The sequence below is a fragment of the Lissotriton vulgaris genome, chromosome 4_1 (assembly GCF_964263255.1).
Source record: "Lissotriton vulgaris chromosome 4_1, aLisVul1.2, whole genome shotgun sequence".
NCBI classification, from domain to species: Eukaryota; Metazoa; Chordata; class Amphibia; order Caudata; family Salamandridae; genus Lissotriton; species Lissotriton vulgaris.
Window position 1 is genome coordinate 137,785,798 of NC_141691.1, and position 16,491 is coordinate 137,802,288.

At 41.2% G+C, this 16,491-nt stretch overlaps 1 protein-coding gene and 1 long non-coding RNA gene across 3 annotated transcripts in view; one reads left to right on the forward strand and one right to left on the reverse strand.

The window, feature by feature from the left end:
• RLIM (ring finger protein, LIM domain interacting) overlaps positions 1–7,063 on the reverse strand; it is a 113,644-nt gene extending 106,581 nt beyond the window's left edge. The window contains exons 1-2 of one of the 2 annotated variants that reach the window (XM_086918401.1): positions 6,777–6,916; positions 4,151–4,189 (exon numbers count right to left, since the gene is read on the reverse strand). The gene's annotated coding sequence lies outside the window, so the exon portion shown is untranslated. Of the gene's footprint in view, positions 1–4,150; positions 4,190–6,776 lie in introns of both variants that reach the window. The other variant, XM_086918400.1, reaches the window with a different exon arrangement.
• A 568-nt stretch (positions 7,064–7,631) lies between these two features.
• The window catches only part of LOC147718482 (uncharacterized), a 122,850-nt gene continuing 113,990 nt past the window's right edge, over positions 7,632–16,491 (forward strand). Inside the window, exon 1 of the long non-coding RNA XR_015309979.1 lies at positions 7,632–7,763. This is a non-coding gene — a long non-coding RNA (uncharacterized LOC147718482). The remainder of the gene's footprint in view (positions 7,764–16,491) is intronic.

Sequence of the window (16,491 nt, forward strand, 5' to 3'; positions counted from 1 at the left end):
GCCTGAAGGTCTGAACTCGGTGGTCAGCTTTATAGTTTTGTCAATGTGTGAATTGTTTTGGCATGGTTTTTGTAAAACCTTATTGGTGTGGGAGCTGCCGGGCCCTCACCATTATAACACATTGGCAAAAGCAAAAAAAAAATGTGTTCTCAAAAAGTACACACTGCCACAATAGTTAGTAGCACTAAACAAAACTACTTTGTGTGCTGATGTGCTACTTGTGAAAGAGCAGAATACTGTCACTCGGAGTGAAGCCAGCCGATACAGAGAGAGACCAATTTTAATAAACGCAAAAGGTCATGGTCATCGTCAGACCAAATTAGGGGCCTAATTATTAAAGAAAGTCTCAAACATGCACCCATGGTATAGGTCCTTGTATTAAGTGCAGCTAAGCGGCTATCGTGATTTCCCACAAATTTATAGAAGTAGGGCAAGAAATTGTACTAGAAAATATTTCTGAACTGCATTTTAGCATGAGCAAATAAGCATGTATAGATTTGCTCATGCAAAAATCTGAGTGTTTGCAAGTTCACTTTCCCTCCAACCATTTTTCCCCAACTCTGGAAGAAGGTTATTTCTGACATTGTCTGACATTGTCACAACAACATTTCTCAGGATGGGAAAAGATTGGAGAAGAGTTGTTGAAAACCCCTAAAATGTGCAGGTTAGTAGGTTTGCAGATACTCAAAAGCGCATTCTAACCCTGGAACTATTGCTTACCACTACCTTCAGCCCCAGTGTGTAGATCTGTGGAAACGTGGCAACATAAGGGGATTTCAAGTATTCAAACACTGCAATGGTAGGAGCCATGGCATTATCAGAGAGGCTATATCAGAGCTCCTATATAATGGGATTCCTGCTATAATTTGTCCCCACACTACATGCCAAAGGGACAAGTGTATTTTGTTACAGGACAAATAGATTTATGAAGCAACCTGCCCCATGGACAAGTAGATATTTTATTAAATTCCACACCCCTGAGAAACCACATGATATTAAATGCAAGCGCCACCACGTATCAAGCCAGACAACCATTTTTATTTCACATTCTGCATCAAAAACAAATGTAAAATACAGGACGTATGAGGACGCACACTAATCGTTAAATGAAACAATGCATGTAGACAACTGATACTTTAAGAGCAAGGACGATACTAAGCATCGTCAAAGCCATTTGTTCCAGTTTTAGGTTAGTGAAAGTGTTTGGTAACAGGATGGGGGTTGGGGAGGGGGGTGAATCTGCACGCACTAGGAGATGAAGACTCATGGGCTTTGTGGACGGCCTGGACAACCAATGGCAAAAAAGTTATTTAAAAAAAAGCAATGAATCAATCAGCTAGAGGGAATGTAACAAACGCAGACTCCATATTGTATGGTTTTTCAAAACTGACAAATCCAGAAGCGCCAAAAAATGCTGGAAGGCCCATGCCTCTTGACATCCACACAAGCCAACATGTGTTTCCTCATTATGGCATATTCGCCTCCTTCAACTTAATTAAGGCTCATGAGGTTAATGATGCTCTACAGTACCACATCTATGCCAGATATGCATTTGGCTGGGATGGAGCACTCTCTCATTGGACCTGGATATGGTTTTGTTGGGACACTAGTACCTCCATCACTTGTGAAGTGAAAAATTACAGTTTACCAATAGTATGATGATATGAAGTGATGTGGCTACTGGACTAGCATCATTAACCTCATGAACCCTGTTGAAGACTGAGGAAAAGATGCCACATTGCACAAACACGTGTTATAGACTGAAATAGAAGTAAATTCAGGAGCACTCGCTCATTTTATTGCTGACTTTTTTGTCTATCAATCAAACAGGATTTGTAGAGTGCTGCTCACAACCAGAGGATATCCAGGTGTGTGTGGAGGGAGTGTTAGCTGAACAGCCAGGTCTTTAGGTCCTTCCTGAACTCCTGCAGGGGGATGAGTTTGGAGGGGCACTGGGGCTGCTCCAGGACTTGTCTGACAGGTGTGAGAAGGCACGGTCACGGCTCCTGCGGATGCAGCAGTGAGGGTCAGGAAGAGGGCTGTGGAATGAAGTATGCAGGTAGGTTAGTGGCAGTTCACCCTCCGGTTGAGGTAGGCTGGACTATTGTTTCGAAGGGCTTTGAGCAGTTTGAACTGGCAACGTTTACTGACTCCACAGGGAGTCAGTGGAAGGCTCTGAGGTGGGGGGAGATGTGCATGTGCCAGAGGAGGTCCGGGTAGAGTCTGGCTACTGTGTTATGGATGGTGTGGAGTCGGTTTAGTAGTTGAGCAGCGATTCCCATCAAGAGGGAGTTGCTGTTGTCCATTCGGCTGGTGTTAAGTGCTTGGGTGACCGCAGTTGATTTAGAAGGGTAGCAATTTGAAGATTTTTCGGAGTAAGCGCAAGGTGAAAAGAGAGCTTGCAGTTAAGTATTATTCCGAGGTTTGTGCGTTCAGGGAGTGATTTTGCAACTGGGTAATCTTGTAGTTTCTCAAAGGTTAAGTGGCTCCCTCTCCTCCTAGAGCAACAATTTTGATGAGTTATCTGTTATAATTTACTTGACCACACGGAGGCATGCCCCTTTAACTAGGCCTTGGCGGTGAACTCCGCTCACAAGTTTTTCCATGCCATGTACAGCGTAGTGGGCCCCCCCTACCTAACGTCACTTAGGCGAGCGGGAGCACAGAAAATCCACCTCCCGGTGAGATTTCTCAACAAGGGCGGGAAGGTGCAGGTGGTTGCAACCACTCGTGCAGAGAAAGTTGCTGTGCGAGTAAAAAATCTATGTGAGCACGAGAAAAAAAGCTGCACCCTCTTGCGCCACCCATAGTGCATTTGTGTTGATTTTCTAGTGCAGTTTAAGAAAGACAAGAGAACCCAGAAGGTATGCCATAGGGACCTTGGGCAGTATCATGTCTCAAAAAACAGTGGTCCCTACTCGAACAGAATGGTAAAAGGAGCAAAGCAAAAATATGTCTGTGTACTTGTAGTCAGTGTTACAGACAAAGATTGTTATAACCACACCAATGCATTTCACAATATTTTAAATGTCATATTGCATAAGGGGGTTTTTTGGTCAACAAACCCCCTTATGCAATATGACATTTAAAATATTGTAACTACAAGAACACAGACATTTTTGCTTTGCTCTTTTTTTTTTACCATTCGGTTCGTTGTTTTGTCTGAATGTTGTGGGTCACGGCCGTGCCCACTTGTTATTAATGTACTCATTCTGTTTTATTAAGAGAATTGTTATATAAATTCCTTGTCCGGCTGGACAAAAGACATAACACTTATCAGGTGTGTGATTATCAGTTTAGTATACCATTGTGTCCACGAGTAGGGACCACTGTTTTTTGAAACACGATTTTCTAGTGCAGGCCAAACACACGGCACTGAAAAAATCAACGCGCACTTAAGTAACCAAGCGTATTCTGTCGCTACCCGAAATCCACCCAAGCTTATCCATAACACATACGCTTGATTATTAAGTAATAACTGGGATGGACACTTCATACCAGGAATGTAAACAAAAAATGAAGAAAATAAGTAACAAAGCAGTGCCAAACCCAATAGGCATGGATTGTCAGGATATACATTTGGAAGATGTAGGAAGACCAATTGTGATCAGTTACCTCCAGCTGGCTTGGAAAATCACACAATGAAGCAACATAGTGGGCAACCACAATATACAAGCATGGGTCATAACGGAGGCAAGCACTACCCACACAAATGCAATACAAAGGAGTCAAATATGTAGTTCGAGCTTTAAGTGGAGAAATGTTAAAAGGGATAGACAGCAAAACATAGCAAAGTGAATGCATTTGAAAGAATGGCCACTGAATGAGACCCCTACCTGAGATAATATGAACCAGTAAGAAAGTGATATGTATACCGTCAGAAAAACACACCAACTGTAGCTAAACAGACACTAAATTCGAAGACTAACCTGAATTTACTTGGTGTATTGCAAACTCAGTGCACTGTAGATCATTCCAATGGGTCTATTTATGCCCCGATTAAGTCAATCCCAAGAAGGCCACTAGCACACACACACACCACAACCAAATTGCACAACTATGGGCTTTTGTAATCTGTGCACAACTGTACAATTAACCTGGTATGCAACACTCCATCATACGACCAAAGAAAAAGGACTTGTCTACGTACCACAATAATGTACAAAACACTTTTACAGATCAATGCAGACTGTGAGGAAGAGAAGAGACAATTTGCTAAATTTCTCTGAAGCAGAAATATATAAAGAGAAAAGAAATTAAGGAGTACAGAAAAGTGATTGCAAATTACACAATTTAACACATTGTCCAACAAATATTCTCCGTGAAAGTCAGGCAGTTGTCCATAAGATAAATTATTAAATAAGGAAACTTTCAGAAGTTTGTTTTTAAAGATACAGGTCTTTCGCTTTAGGTTAAAACTAATACATCTGCCAAAGTCACCATGAACACATCAAAATTGGCTAAATAACGCACAATCAGCATGTGGCAATAGACATTTGCTCTGGAACACATACGTGTAAACAATCAAGAAATACATTCCTCAAGTTGCTACAATAAATATTTTAGCATATGATGTACTTTACTCCCAGAAGACTAAGGGGCATACCATCAAGGCCCCGTGATAAAAAAATTGCAGCTGTAGCGCCAGTTTTTGGGCAAAAAGCGGCAATATTTTTATCGCGCGATCAGCAATGACACACTAGCGCGTGTTCCTAGACTCTGCACCAGTTTCCTCAACGCCCAGCTTTGCAGCGTTAATGACATGCAAAGTGGGCGTAACTGACTAAAATAACGTGGGTAATGTCGCTTACAGACATTTCTTCAATTATCAAACTGCACGCTAACGTGAATAGCGATGATAAAAGTAGCGCTAACCGCGCCCATCGCAGGTTTCATTACACCTGCTTTTAAACTTACTAAATCATAATAGCCTATGGATGGTGGATTATAAGGCTGAGACCACCCAGCCCTATCAACAAGGTTTTGCCTATCGCTGTGCGATTATCGCTGGATTTCCAGCAATAATCACACATTTTGCCGCTATCGTTTGAATTTATATTGCATTGGAGATAAGCGTTGTTAACCTCTTGGCTGCTAATGACAAGGGTAACTCGTCATGGACTTTCCATTGATTTCAATGGAAATTAAAGAAGAAGAATTCAAATAATGGCTTAGCAGCCAAGAGGTTAATAACACACCATCTCTGCGATATAAACAGAGATAGCCTCCGATAATTATGCTTGCGCTAAGTGAGCTTAGCGATAATTATCACCGGCTGTTGCAGATATGCCCCTAAATATCTACCACACCAACTCCAATGTCCGTTCAATATGTGATGGAGATGCATATACCTTTATGGTTGTGGACGCTATGTTCTTTTTATATTTTATTGAAATTTGCTGTGATGTGAGATTCAACAGCTTAAATGCCAAGACTTGCGTTCTTCGACGCTTAAATTGGTTGTGTGCATCATACTACTTCACAGCACATCATTAAGCTGATCTTTTAAGCCGCCAGTTGTTAAAATTACAAGTCTGTATTGTAAACACTGTGTAAATGTAATGGAGGGAAAAATACAAACCAGACCTGTATTGCAAACACTTTTTGTAAATGTAATGGGAAAAAAAAATACATACAAACAGATCAAGCAGCTTGTGTTCCTATCGTCAAATGAAACAAAAACCATTTCCCAGCGTTATAGCGAACTGAACAGAAACCTGGCCAACGAAGCAAGAAGATGTGCTTGATAAATTGGATTATAAATCTTTGATTTAACTAAACTAAAATAGCAGCAGCAACACTGGGTACTGGTGCCAATATTTCTAACTCCTTTGCTGGGTTTTATGATGGTGGAATCTTGTTCCTAGGTCAACAGCAAATTCAAATCGAAATTGCATTGGAACCTAGATATAATTAAGTCTGGAGAAAGTTTATGTACCAATTATTAAGGGCCAGTTAAAGTTAACATGTTCATGTCATGCTACTTTTACCCAAAGTAACACTGGATGCTTAACAGTCTCCCGTAAAACATGTTACAAAACTAGTAAAATCATTAAGAAGAAAATTTCAACAACCAATACGATTAACGTTGTACACTTAACCAGACATGCCAACCCTCCCGATTCAGGCGTGAGACTACCGATTTCAAGGCTAATGTAACTAAAACAAATGCCTTAATTATGACACTAATCAGACTCAATTCATGCCACAATTCAGCAGAAAGCTACAAACACATCCAAGTGAAAGTCAAATATGTGAGGCTTGAGAAATGGCTGGACTTAGTTCACGAGTAACAAGGAAGCTCACCTCTCCGAACAGACTGCTTTCCTATCCCGGAACCGCTGCTTTGTTTAGGATTTGGCTTATATGAGGATAAAATGTCGGCTGTTGATCACACAGCGTGATTGGGTCCGACTGGCGTAAGAAAAGCAGCCTCTAAAAGTTGGGGACGACAGATGTCAGCCCAGGAACTGATGCAGCAAAGCACGACCAGCAGCAATACGGTCAACAGGAAAAGAGTCAGTGACAAGGGCTGCCTTACCCAGGGAGGAGAAGGCTAACCCACCAGTAGGTGGGCGAACAAGAAGATTGCCAAATATCGACAGTGCTACCCCCCCTCACTCTCTACCCGGTTCAGAGGAACCAATATCCCTGCCGCCATTACAGTACCTTCCTCCCTCCGTCACCTCCGCCGGGGCCTGCTCACGGTCGGGCGTGGGGGAACACAGGGAATGCCTGGATACGCAACATCCGCGCGTTTACGCGTGCACACATACCTGCTCAGTGTACCGGTCCCGTCGTTAATATACTAACACTCCTCCAGCCGCCTCCACCGCCTTTAACTCCCCCCGAATACGCCGCTCCCTCTCCCGAGCCGTCTTCTCAGGCAGCCATTTTCTCCATTGTTACGAAGGAAGTCCGGAAAGAGCGCCTCCCCCAACAGCCGGAAGTGACGACAAGTCCTCCCTTACCGCTCGTGCAAAAAAGAGGCATAGAAAATGTCCTCATGCAACAAGCACCAGCAGCGGGACCGTGCACAGTTAACGGCGGGGGCGGGGCTACCGAGCGGACTAGACGAGTAAGGGGCGAGGCTTCTGACGTCATATGAGTGAGACTCGCAGTTTCCGTCAGCGACAGCCGCATTTGCAACTACAGCAGGAGTATTTTCCTATACCTTATGTTCCGCTTATTCGTAATGTAGCGAGATGTTTTCCTTGGAAGCGAATACGTAGCTGCTTACTGTTGGTATTATCGGATGTAAATTTCGATTTTTTTTTCATGTTTCAGAACTTTTGGTAATTTCAAATAGGTAAAAACAAATTGAGCAATGAAATGAAGATGAATCCAAGGATGGTTAAGGTAGAAGTTAGTTTAAAGGAGCAGTGCAGAAGTAAGCAACACAACAAGCAATAACGTTATATTACACATGCGTGTTTATGCTTTCATTGTTAACAAAAACTTACGGTTGCCCATGTCACTGAAAGTACAAATTTGAGGTCCTGCAATGGAAAAACCTTTGGTTTATTTTGTGATTGTACTTGAGATAGTGCTGCACCACTGCCCGCATTTCTATTTCCAGATGGTCATCCAAATTAACCGCTGAAACGCATTTTCTTCGGTCAAGCTGGGATCAATTCTTCTGTTTTCCGGAAGTGGCACCCGAGGAAAAAAAATATTCAGAACTGTCAAAACAGGTACAGGGTTTCTGTCACGCGAGTGTCTCATAGCTGGTCATTGATGTGTACCCCTGCCAGTCATTCCAGGTTAGTTGCCTTACAGCACTTTGTATTTTCCGTTGTGTGACTTATCATGTACTACGTGAATGTTGTTGTGTTTATTTTTGTTAATTTAAAATAGTATGTTTTACCTGACGTTTTTATCTAACTATAATGTCCCTTTAACCTTTGGTTTTTTTCAGTGAATTTCCAACTTTTTTTTTTTTCAGTAAGTTTCTAACTTTTTTAAAATCTAAAACAAGATATTACAATTCTGAGCAATAACTGTTGTACACACTGTTGTACTCTGTATTTTACCTCTCTACTGTTTTTATTGTAGTTCATTTTCCTTATTTGCATTATTTTCTCTTTAGCTTTGCTGTACATATCACTATTGAATTGATCAGGGAGTACATATCATGGGGATAAAAAGAAGAAACAAATCCAGTATTAGCAGTTATGAATAGATGTACATAAAAATCAACAAATCAATTCATAACGTATCAACAACTCCATAGGTAAAGGAAGAAGACCAATTTCGTTAGTATGCAGAGGGATCCTTCGAGCACTGATGCTGTGGAGATGGTGATTATGTCGACTTTTCGGTCTTGCTTGTAGGCATCAATAAGACCATCATCAGGACAAATTTTTCATGCAAAAAGCCCCTTAGAGGAACAAGTGTTCCTGTCATGGTGTCAGTTTCAAGAGCAGGCGACTATCGTTCGTGCGATTTAATACCACGATATCTGTCTACCCAGTCAAGACTTCTAAAAGAACGAACTTAGAGCAGTTATACTTGACATCGCTAGTCACAACAGATTCTTCAGTTGAATATATTGAACGTGGTGACGGTGACCAGTCATTATCTTCGCTCTTTTTCAATGGAGTTGTTGATACGTTATGAATTGATTTGTTGATTTTTATGTACATCTATTCATAACTGCTAATACTGGATTTGTTTTTTCTTTTTATCCCCATGATTTGTACTCCCTGATCAATTCAATACTAAAAATTTCATAGAAAATTAATTTACTGTGTGCTCACTTCATTTGATCTTCTCTTCAGCCTGATTTCATTGAATGTTTATGAACAAAAAAAGAATGAAATAGTTATCCTGCGGATACGATAGGGTTCAATTACTTAGTCAACCCGTAAATGCTATAGGCTGAACCTTAGGTACTTAGTTGATTAATAAAATCCCTTATAGCCATTTCTTATTCTAACCTACACATTGCCCAAGCCTACAAGGGTTTATTGGGTCACCCATATCTTCTCGTACATATCACTGTAGCGCTTAGTAGCCTTTTGTTTTTCAACTATTCTTTGTTGTACATTCGTCTTATTGTCGTCAATTTCTTTAAAAATAGTGTTCCTTTTTAACCAGTCTCCAAGTGTGTTACAACTTCTTTCTCTCATTACATAAAATGGAGAATGATTAGTTCAACATAGATTTATTTCTTTAAATGCCAAATCTTGTTCCTCACACCAATCATATTTTACACCTTTGCACAATAATTTTCTCAATGGTTCTACTTTGTCAGCATATCCAACAAGCATTGGCATAGCCAATAGGTCTCACTTTTGGGAAGTATTTAGTTATGCAGCTGTTTCATGGCTAAACGTTGTACCTTATAAGTGTTTAGCCATACAACATTGATGTTGTTGTACTAAGGATACTGTACTGCATAACTAATTACTTATAAGGTCCCAAAAGCGAGACCTATTGGCTATGCCAATGCTTGTTTTGTTAGGCATGAGGAGATTACGTGATTTACAGAGAATCACAGGATGTTTAGCTTCATGGCAGAGACTCCAACCCGGTTCACCCAGATCTGAGATAGACCGCCCTAGCCCGTTGGGCCACATCCTATATACCATCTTTGTTGATAGTACTAAAAACAATTATTGCCCTATATGTGCAAAGATTACTGAAAGAGCCGTAATGTTGGCCATGCATGGTATTCAGCTCTCATAATTTCGGATACCATTTGTGTTTACCATTTCAAATCGCTGTGAAGCCCTTTTATGAGCTGTTACAAAGTGTTGCTGTGAATTTTCATGCCTACGCTGGTGACACTAACCTGATAACTATCTGGTTAGGTTGTTGACGAAAGTACACACTTAGTAGCTATGTAGGCCCTCCTCCAATATAGATGCTTGCAAATTAACTGATTCGAAATAAGAATGAGCTTCTACTTTTAGCTGCTATCTCGCCGTCTAACCTTATTACTTGTTTATTTTTGTTACTCGAACAAATTTGTAATGAAATTCCTCTATTTAAAATTACGTTACACTTGTGTTATGCTCTATAGTCTATGTCGATGTATGGTCCAAGTGGCTGTGACTTGTGCAAAGCTCTATGGTTCATGTAGATATGTCTTTAATATAAAAATTCTTCAATTCTTATAATATAAAAGTACTACAATTAAATAAATGCATGTACTGCAAAACTAACAACATCTCAAACTTTGTATTACTAGCTACAAGTGCTTTGGAGAATTTGGCTTTTCAACTTTCTCCCAACTTCAGTGTGAACCCTGTAGCCTTAGAAAGTATCAAAATCCACTTTTTTATGATGGTTTGTACACTGGTGTGTACAGGTTATATGACTCATTCTAATCAAATTTTGATTGAGTAAAAACCTTTTGTCTCTTTGTTCAGTGTACTTTTAGTTTTGCCCTACTGTGTATAATAGGCTACACTGCGGCACAGCACATTTCGAAGGAAACATGGACTACTCTGCATCTTTCATGTAGGCCTTACTCATTGGATACCTTAGCCAGAAAAGATACAGATTTCTGCCAAGAGGTTTTGTGAATTTGCTTGAATCCTCCTTGTGCATATTTGATCTTTTCCCTCCCGGCAATGAAACCAAGCTAGTGCAGAACGACGGAGTAGGGAAAAATTGCCCTCTCGCATCGAATTCCAATACTTAATCATGTACCCTTTGCACAACACCCATCCCTCCAATTACATGCTGTGCTTCAACTGTACATACTTAAAAAAGCATTGGCAAAGCTAATACATCTTGACTTTACAATGCACATACAGAGCTGTTGGCATTGCCAGTAAAGCAATGTTTAAAGAAAAAAGAAAAAAAAACTTCCTGATGAAAAGCAAACACACATCATATGGTATCTCAACACTGCACATTGATCTTCTAGTTTTCAATCTTTATCAATGCCATGATTATTTATCAAATTCTGTTCACTCAGGAAACTCTGAAAAGAATTAAAAAAGAATAAGGAAGTGTTGGAACACAAAGAAAAGCTCTCGCCAACGCCTAATTTACTTTCTGCAGTATTCAGCCATTTTGTCCACTGCAGTAACCCAGGGAGAAGATTTATGGGACTTCAAGAGAAGCTCATGCCAAGTGCATCTCCTTCGGCGGAAATCTTATTGAGTTCAGCCGATGGTCCTTCGCCCAATGCCACGAAACTCTTTGTGTGCCAAAGCTTACGCTTTTATACAATATGTGAAATGTAAGAGATAAAACAAAAGCAACCCTTAAAGTCTGCTCTTCAGCCATACCCCAAGCAAAAATACCCCTGTTGTGCTTTTACAGACAAGCTGGAAGGTGTGAGGAGCAACACATCGCCAGGCAGGTGGTGGGTATTTGAGGGGGGAGCAGCATATGAGAGAAAGAGCTAGAAACACATGCAGTCTCAGAGTGCTGAATAAAAAGATAAAAAGTGGGCCCAGTACCAGACTTCTAATTCAGAGGCACAAAATGAATAATAAATGTAGAGACAGTGGAAAGAAACATGATATGAAAACACCAAATGCTTTAGAGATAGGAACACAGAAAGAAGAGGTTAGGGTACTCAGAATATTAAAGGGAATGGAAAGAGGTTGGAGAAGTATGGAAGTAAGAAAGGAATTCAAAACATGGCCATAGCAATGCCAATGCAGAGCAGAAGAGCAAATAAAAGAGGGGGGATGGAATAGAAAAACAAATGCATAGAAGACAGAAGTTTCCAGCAGAGTTATGGTATGGTCAATTCATCCTTATTTATCACCCGGAGACCGGTGGTAGCTGCTTGTTTGTTTATGGCTTGATCTTTTGCAAGGGTTGTCTATGCACCCTACCAGGCACCAGAAATGTTGATCTATTTTCCAATACAAAGTGTCTGCACAAAACTTCCTTAGCTGATGACTGCGGCATTCTTACCAGGGGTGTGGAATTTATTATAATATCCATGGGACAGGTTGCTTCATAAATCTACTTGTCCTGTAACAAAATCCACTTGTCCCTTTGGTACCATGTTGTGAGGGCGGTGCACAATTATGGCAGCAATCTCATTATATAAGAGCTCTTAAATAGCCTCTCTGATTATGCCAGGGCACCTACCATAGTAGTGTTTGAATACTAGCAATCCCTTTATGTTGCTACGTTTCTGCAGATCTAAATACTGGGACTGAAGGTAGTGGTAAACAATAGTTCCAGGGTTGGAGTGTCCTTTTGAGTCTATGCAAACCTACTAACTTGCATGTTTTAAGGGTTTTCAAAAACTCTTCTCTAATCTTTTCCAATACTGAGAAATATTGGAAATTTACTCCTGACAATGGCAGATGTAAACCTTCTTCCAGAGTTGGGAATAAAGTGGTTGGCGGGAAAATAAACTTGCACACTCTCAGGTTATCACAAGAGCAAATCTACACATGCACATTTGCTCATGCTAAAATACAGTTCACAAATATTTACTAGGAGTACTATTTCTTGCCTGACTGCTGTAAATTCTTGAGAATTCACGAAAGCCATATAGCTGCCCTTACTGCAAGGACATATACTGAGGGTGCACTTTGAGACTTTCTTTAAAAAGTGGGCCCCTAATTTGGTCTTGCGTTAACCATGACTTTTTGTGTTTATTAAAATTCTCTCTCTGTATCGGCTGGCTTCATGGTGAGTGACAGCATTCTGCTCTTTCACAAGGAGCATATCGGCACACAAAGTAGTTTTGTTCAGTGCCAGTAACTAATTGGCAGTTCATGCTTTTTTGAGACCAAAAACAATTTTTGCTTTTGCCAATGTTTGTTATAATGGTGAGGATATGGCAGCTCTCACATAAATAAAGTTTTACAAAAACCATGCCAAAACAAGTCACGCATTGCCAGAACTAAAAAGCTGACCACCATTTCAGACCTACTGGCTTCGCCATTGCTTGTTTATTTTTGTTTCCCAAAATCGTATTGAAACTGGTTACACTTAATTTCTAATATGAATATTTTGGGGAAACCCTAACATGCATCAACAGATTTTACTAAATGATGCTGCAAAGAAATGGTACCTGAAATTTTACAATAGTTTAGCAAAAAAATGTTTTTCCTACTTTCATTTTTTAGGAACATTTTATAGTGAAAGCAAATAATCATTAATCTTGCTTTCAAGCTTCTGCAAATATTTGCATCTAATCATAGAGCATTCTGGGAGCATTATCCATAGCCTCATATTGCTCAACTTTGAAACCGCGTGTCCACATTTTTATACTGGAACCACTGTCAGTAGTGCTGTCAGAACTTACATTTACTGAGAGCGCTCAGCCTACTAATAAAGGCTCTCAATTAATGACCCATGAATACAAGTTTGAACAGCATTAATATATGCACACAAATATTAACTTAACTGCAGGCAGTGCCCTTCCCTGATCATTAATGTGGTACTGCAAACTGGCAGCCAAAGGGTTTGTGCTGCAGGGGGTTGGGCCTGCTTGGACCAAGGACAAAATGCACATTACAACTTGTTGCCCCTGACCCAAACAAAATTTCGTGGGCGTCGGGCTATAGGAATTCCACATCCCTTCTTACAAGTGCTCTAGAATGTTCTTTCAGCTACATATATTCTGTACACTTACATCCATAGTTTATATAGCTAAGGAGCACTTGCGCTCCCAGTAAGGAATTGTTTGACACATTTCTTAAAACCTACAAACACAGCACTACTAGACCTAGGCTAAGAAGAGAAAGAGGAAGGAAAGCCTCTGAAACCATTGAAATATTTCTTTTACATATTTCTACAATTTTCAGGGATCATTTTACACCTACTGCGAACGTGGAGACTCGCTGGCAATGCATCCGCAGCGAAACAGAAATCTGTTAATGGAACCCGAATTAAAAGTAAACAAAATAATCTGTTCCCTGTTCCTGCATCTAAAACAAATGCTGCATTTACTTAAATGAGATACATTGCATTACAAGAGAATACATATCATGTGTATCCTTAAAGAAGTGAATTAAAGAGCCTTGTATTTGTAGAAAAATACTTCGAGGTGACTGTCGGAGCCTTGTTGGCAACGAGCAGAGGTAGGAGCTCTTTTGTTATATAAAAAAAAGCACGACGGAACCGGGATGGTGGAGGAAGGAACATATGCTGGGGCAAGAGAGAGCAATAGGAAGAACACGTGGGTATAAAGGGAGAAGCGGCACACTGGAGAAAAGAGCCAAGTAGAAACATGTGCGCTTCTGTGGAGTGCTATTAGCAAAATAAACAAGTGCGTTCCTCGCGCTAAAAGGAGGCAGCAGGGGGAGTGGCGAGAGGAGGGGACGAGTGAAAGCGTTTCACTTGCGGGCACGTGCAGCGCCAGAAGCGATAATTGCTACCAGATGGTGCTGCGCACTCCCGCAAGTGAATCGCTACACAATGCCATAAAAGGTCTTTTTGCCTATGCAGCGCATGCGCGCTGCGTAGACGGGACCTAAAAATGAAGCGTGCATAATATTCACTTAGCCCCATAAATGATTTTAATGCATTTTCACCTTCAGGTTTAGGTGCTTCTCTAATAGCTTTAACTCAATCATGTTTACATTTCATACCATCGGGGCTAAGAACATGTTCTAAGTATTTAATATTGTCCATCAAAAATTTACACTTATTTTTAGGGACAGTCAGACCTCTTTCTTTGAGTACATTTAAAACTTCATTTAATATGACATTTTGCTGTTGAATAGTGCTTGCATGCACCAATATGTCATCCTGGAATTTTACAACCTCGCTCATATTATCAAACAACATATCCATCAATTTTTTAAAAACGCTAGCCGCGGAGACTAGTCCAAAAGTAACCACACATATCTATATACACCAAAAGGTGTTACAAAAGTGGTGAGGTCTTTGTGTTAAAAAGGGTTCCAAAGACAACCGGTGACCAAAAACCCTTTTATGTTGCCCGGCGGTATCGCCTCTATGACCCACCAATATTAATCAATGAAGAAGCAGGCGCTGGAGACTGGAAGGCGGGAAACGAGGATTTTATTCTCTCCGGAGGAGAACACATCAATTCAGACAGCAAGTATCGTCACGAGGTGCTCTAACCACATCTCTGAGGCCTGGCCTCTTATACACAGGTTTACGAACTTTATTGTATGTAACACATTCTTGCAATGCTTTGAAGTATGAAAGGACATCCTCGGAATCTCCCCTTCAGGCCCGTTCCCACACACATTTACAGTTGGATTCCCCACCCCGGTCACAACAGGTGATAGTTGTCACACAGCAGGGCATTCCGCCGATTCACGGAATGCATGGGGTTGATCGGATCTCATGGGGTGGGGGCTTTGATCGGTTCGGGGGTCTTTTGATGGGGAGGGGAGGCTTCCTACTGTACGGGGTAATAAACAGTATCCGCAGAGCCAGGTGGCGGTCTGGGAACAGGGAAGACAAACGGGGATACAGGAAAAGGGGGTTTGCATCAAAAGGGTTTGAGGCCATGAAAGGAATGAGGGGAGGTGTCGCGCTGGGAACAGGATGGGATTCCGTGGTGAAGCCGTGCTGGAGAGGGGTTTATGACCCAAGGCATGAGAGAGCGGGGGTTGTCAGCGTGCGGGGGAATGCTTGCGAGGTTGAGAGAGAGAGAGAGACGCGCTGGCTATTAGTGAGGGGCAGGGAGGCCATGGTGCTCAAAATGGCTGCCGCTTACGCGCACGAATGGGCTCGAAAAGGGCAAGATGGCGCCGATAATGTTCACCAAGATTGTATTCATTTTTCACAGTCCTCCCTTTAACATTTCCAAGACATCTTGCTGGCCTATTTCCTATCTACACCTATATGCAGCAATCACAAGTAAGGGAGAGGGGACTTAGGCAAAGGAACTGTGCATATACATCATTTCATAAACATCACATTGAAAAATCTCATCATCTAGTAAGCGGGTTCATTGTTAAGTTGGTTGCAGGAAAAATCATCATAATGCAATATCAGACTAGAATTACACAGTGAGGGCGTCGGGTACAGATCATAGAATAAGAACTGGTGAGGTATCATATAAGTAAGTCCTTTGTATACAGCGGGTGCATAGTCAGTCCAATGGCGATTGGGAGAGAAAGGAGATACAGTAAAAATGTCAGAGTTCTCGTTGTCCTTTGTCGTCTTCTGTCAGCACTGTTGAGCATCTGGATTACCTATCAACAGAAATGTTCATGTGGATTGAGTCGTTGGAGGTCTGCGGGCAGGGGTACTTTTTCCTTTGTTTCGCCAGACCCCATAGGAGCAATGCGTTACGGTTTTGGAACAGGTGCACTCTCTTTTGTAGCGTAGAGCATAAGTTTGCATAAAAAAAATGCGATTGTTCCAGAATTGTGAGATCTGTTCGTATCTTGAGTCTCTGTGGTGGGCATTTCCTGTTGCTTCCATCATCTTCAGGGTGTTTGGTAGCGGGCAGAACCACAGACTTTATTTATCTTTTCTTCGGGGGCGACCCTTGGTGGAGTTCTAGGTCACCGTTCTGGTGTTTAACATAGTTCGTGGTCTATTTAGTCGGAGCTCCCTCCCTTCTGACGCAGG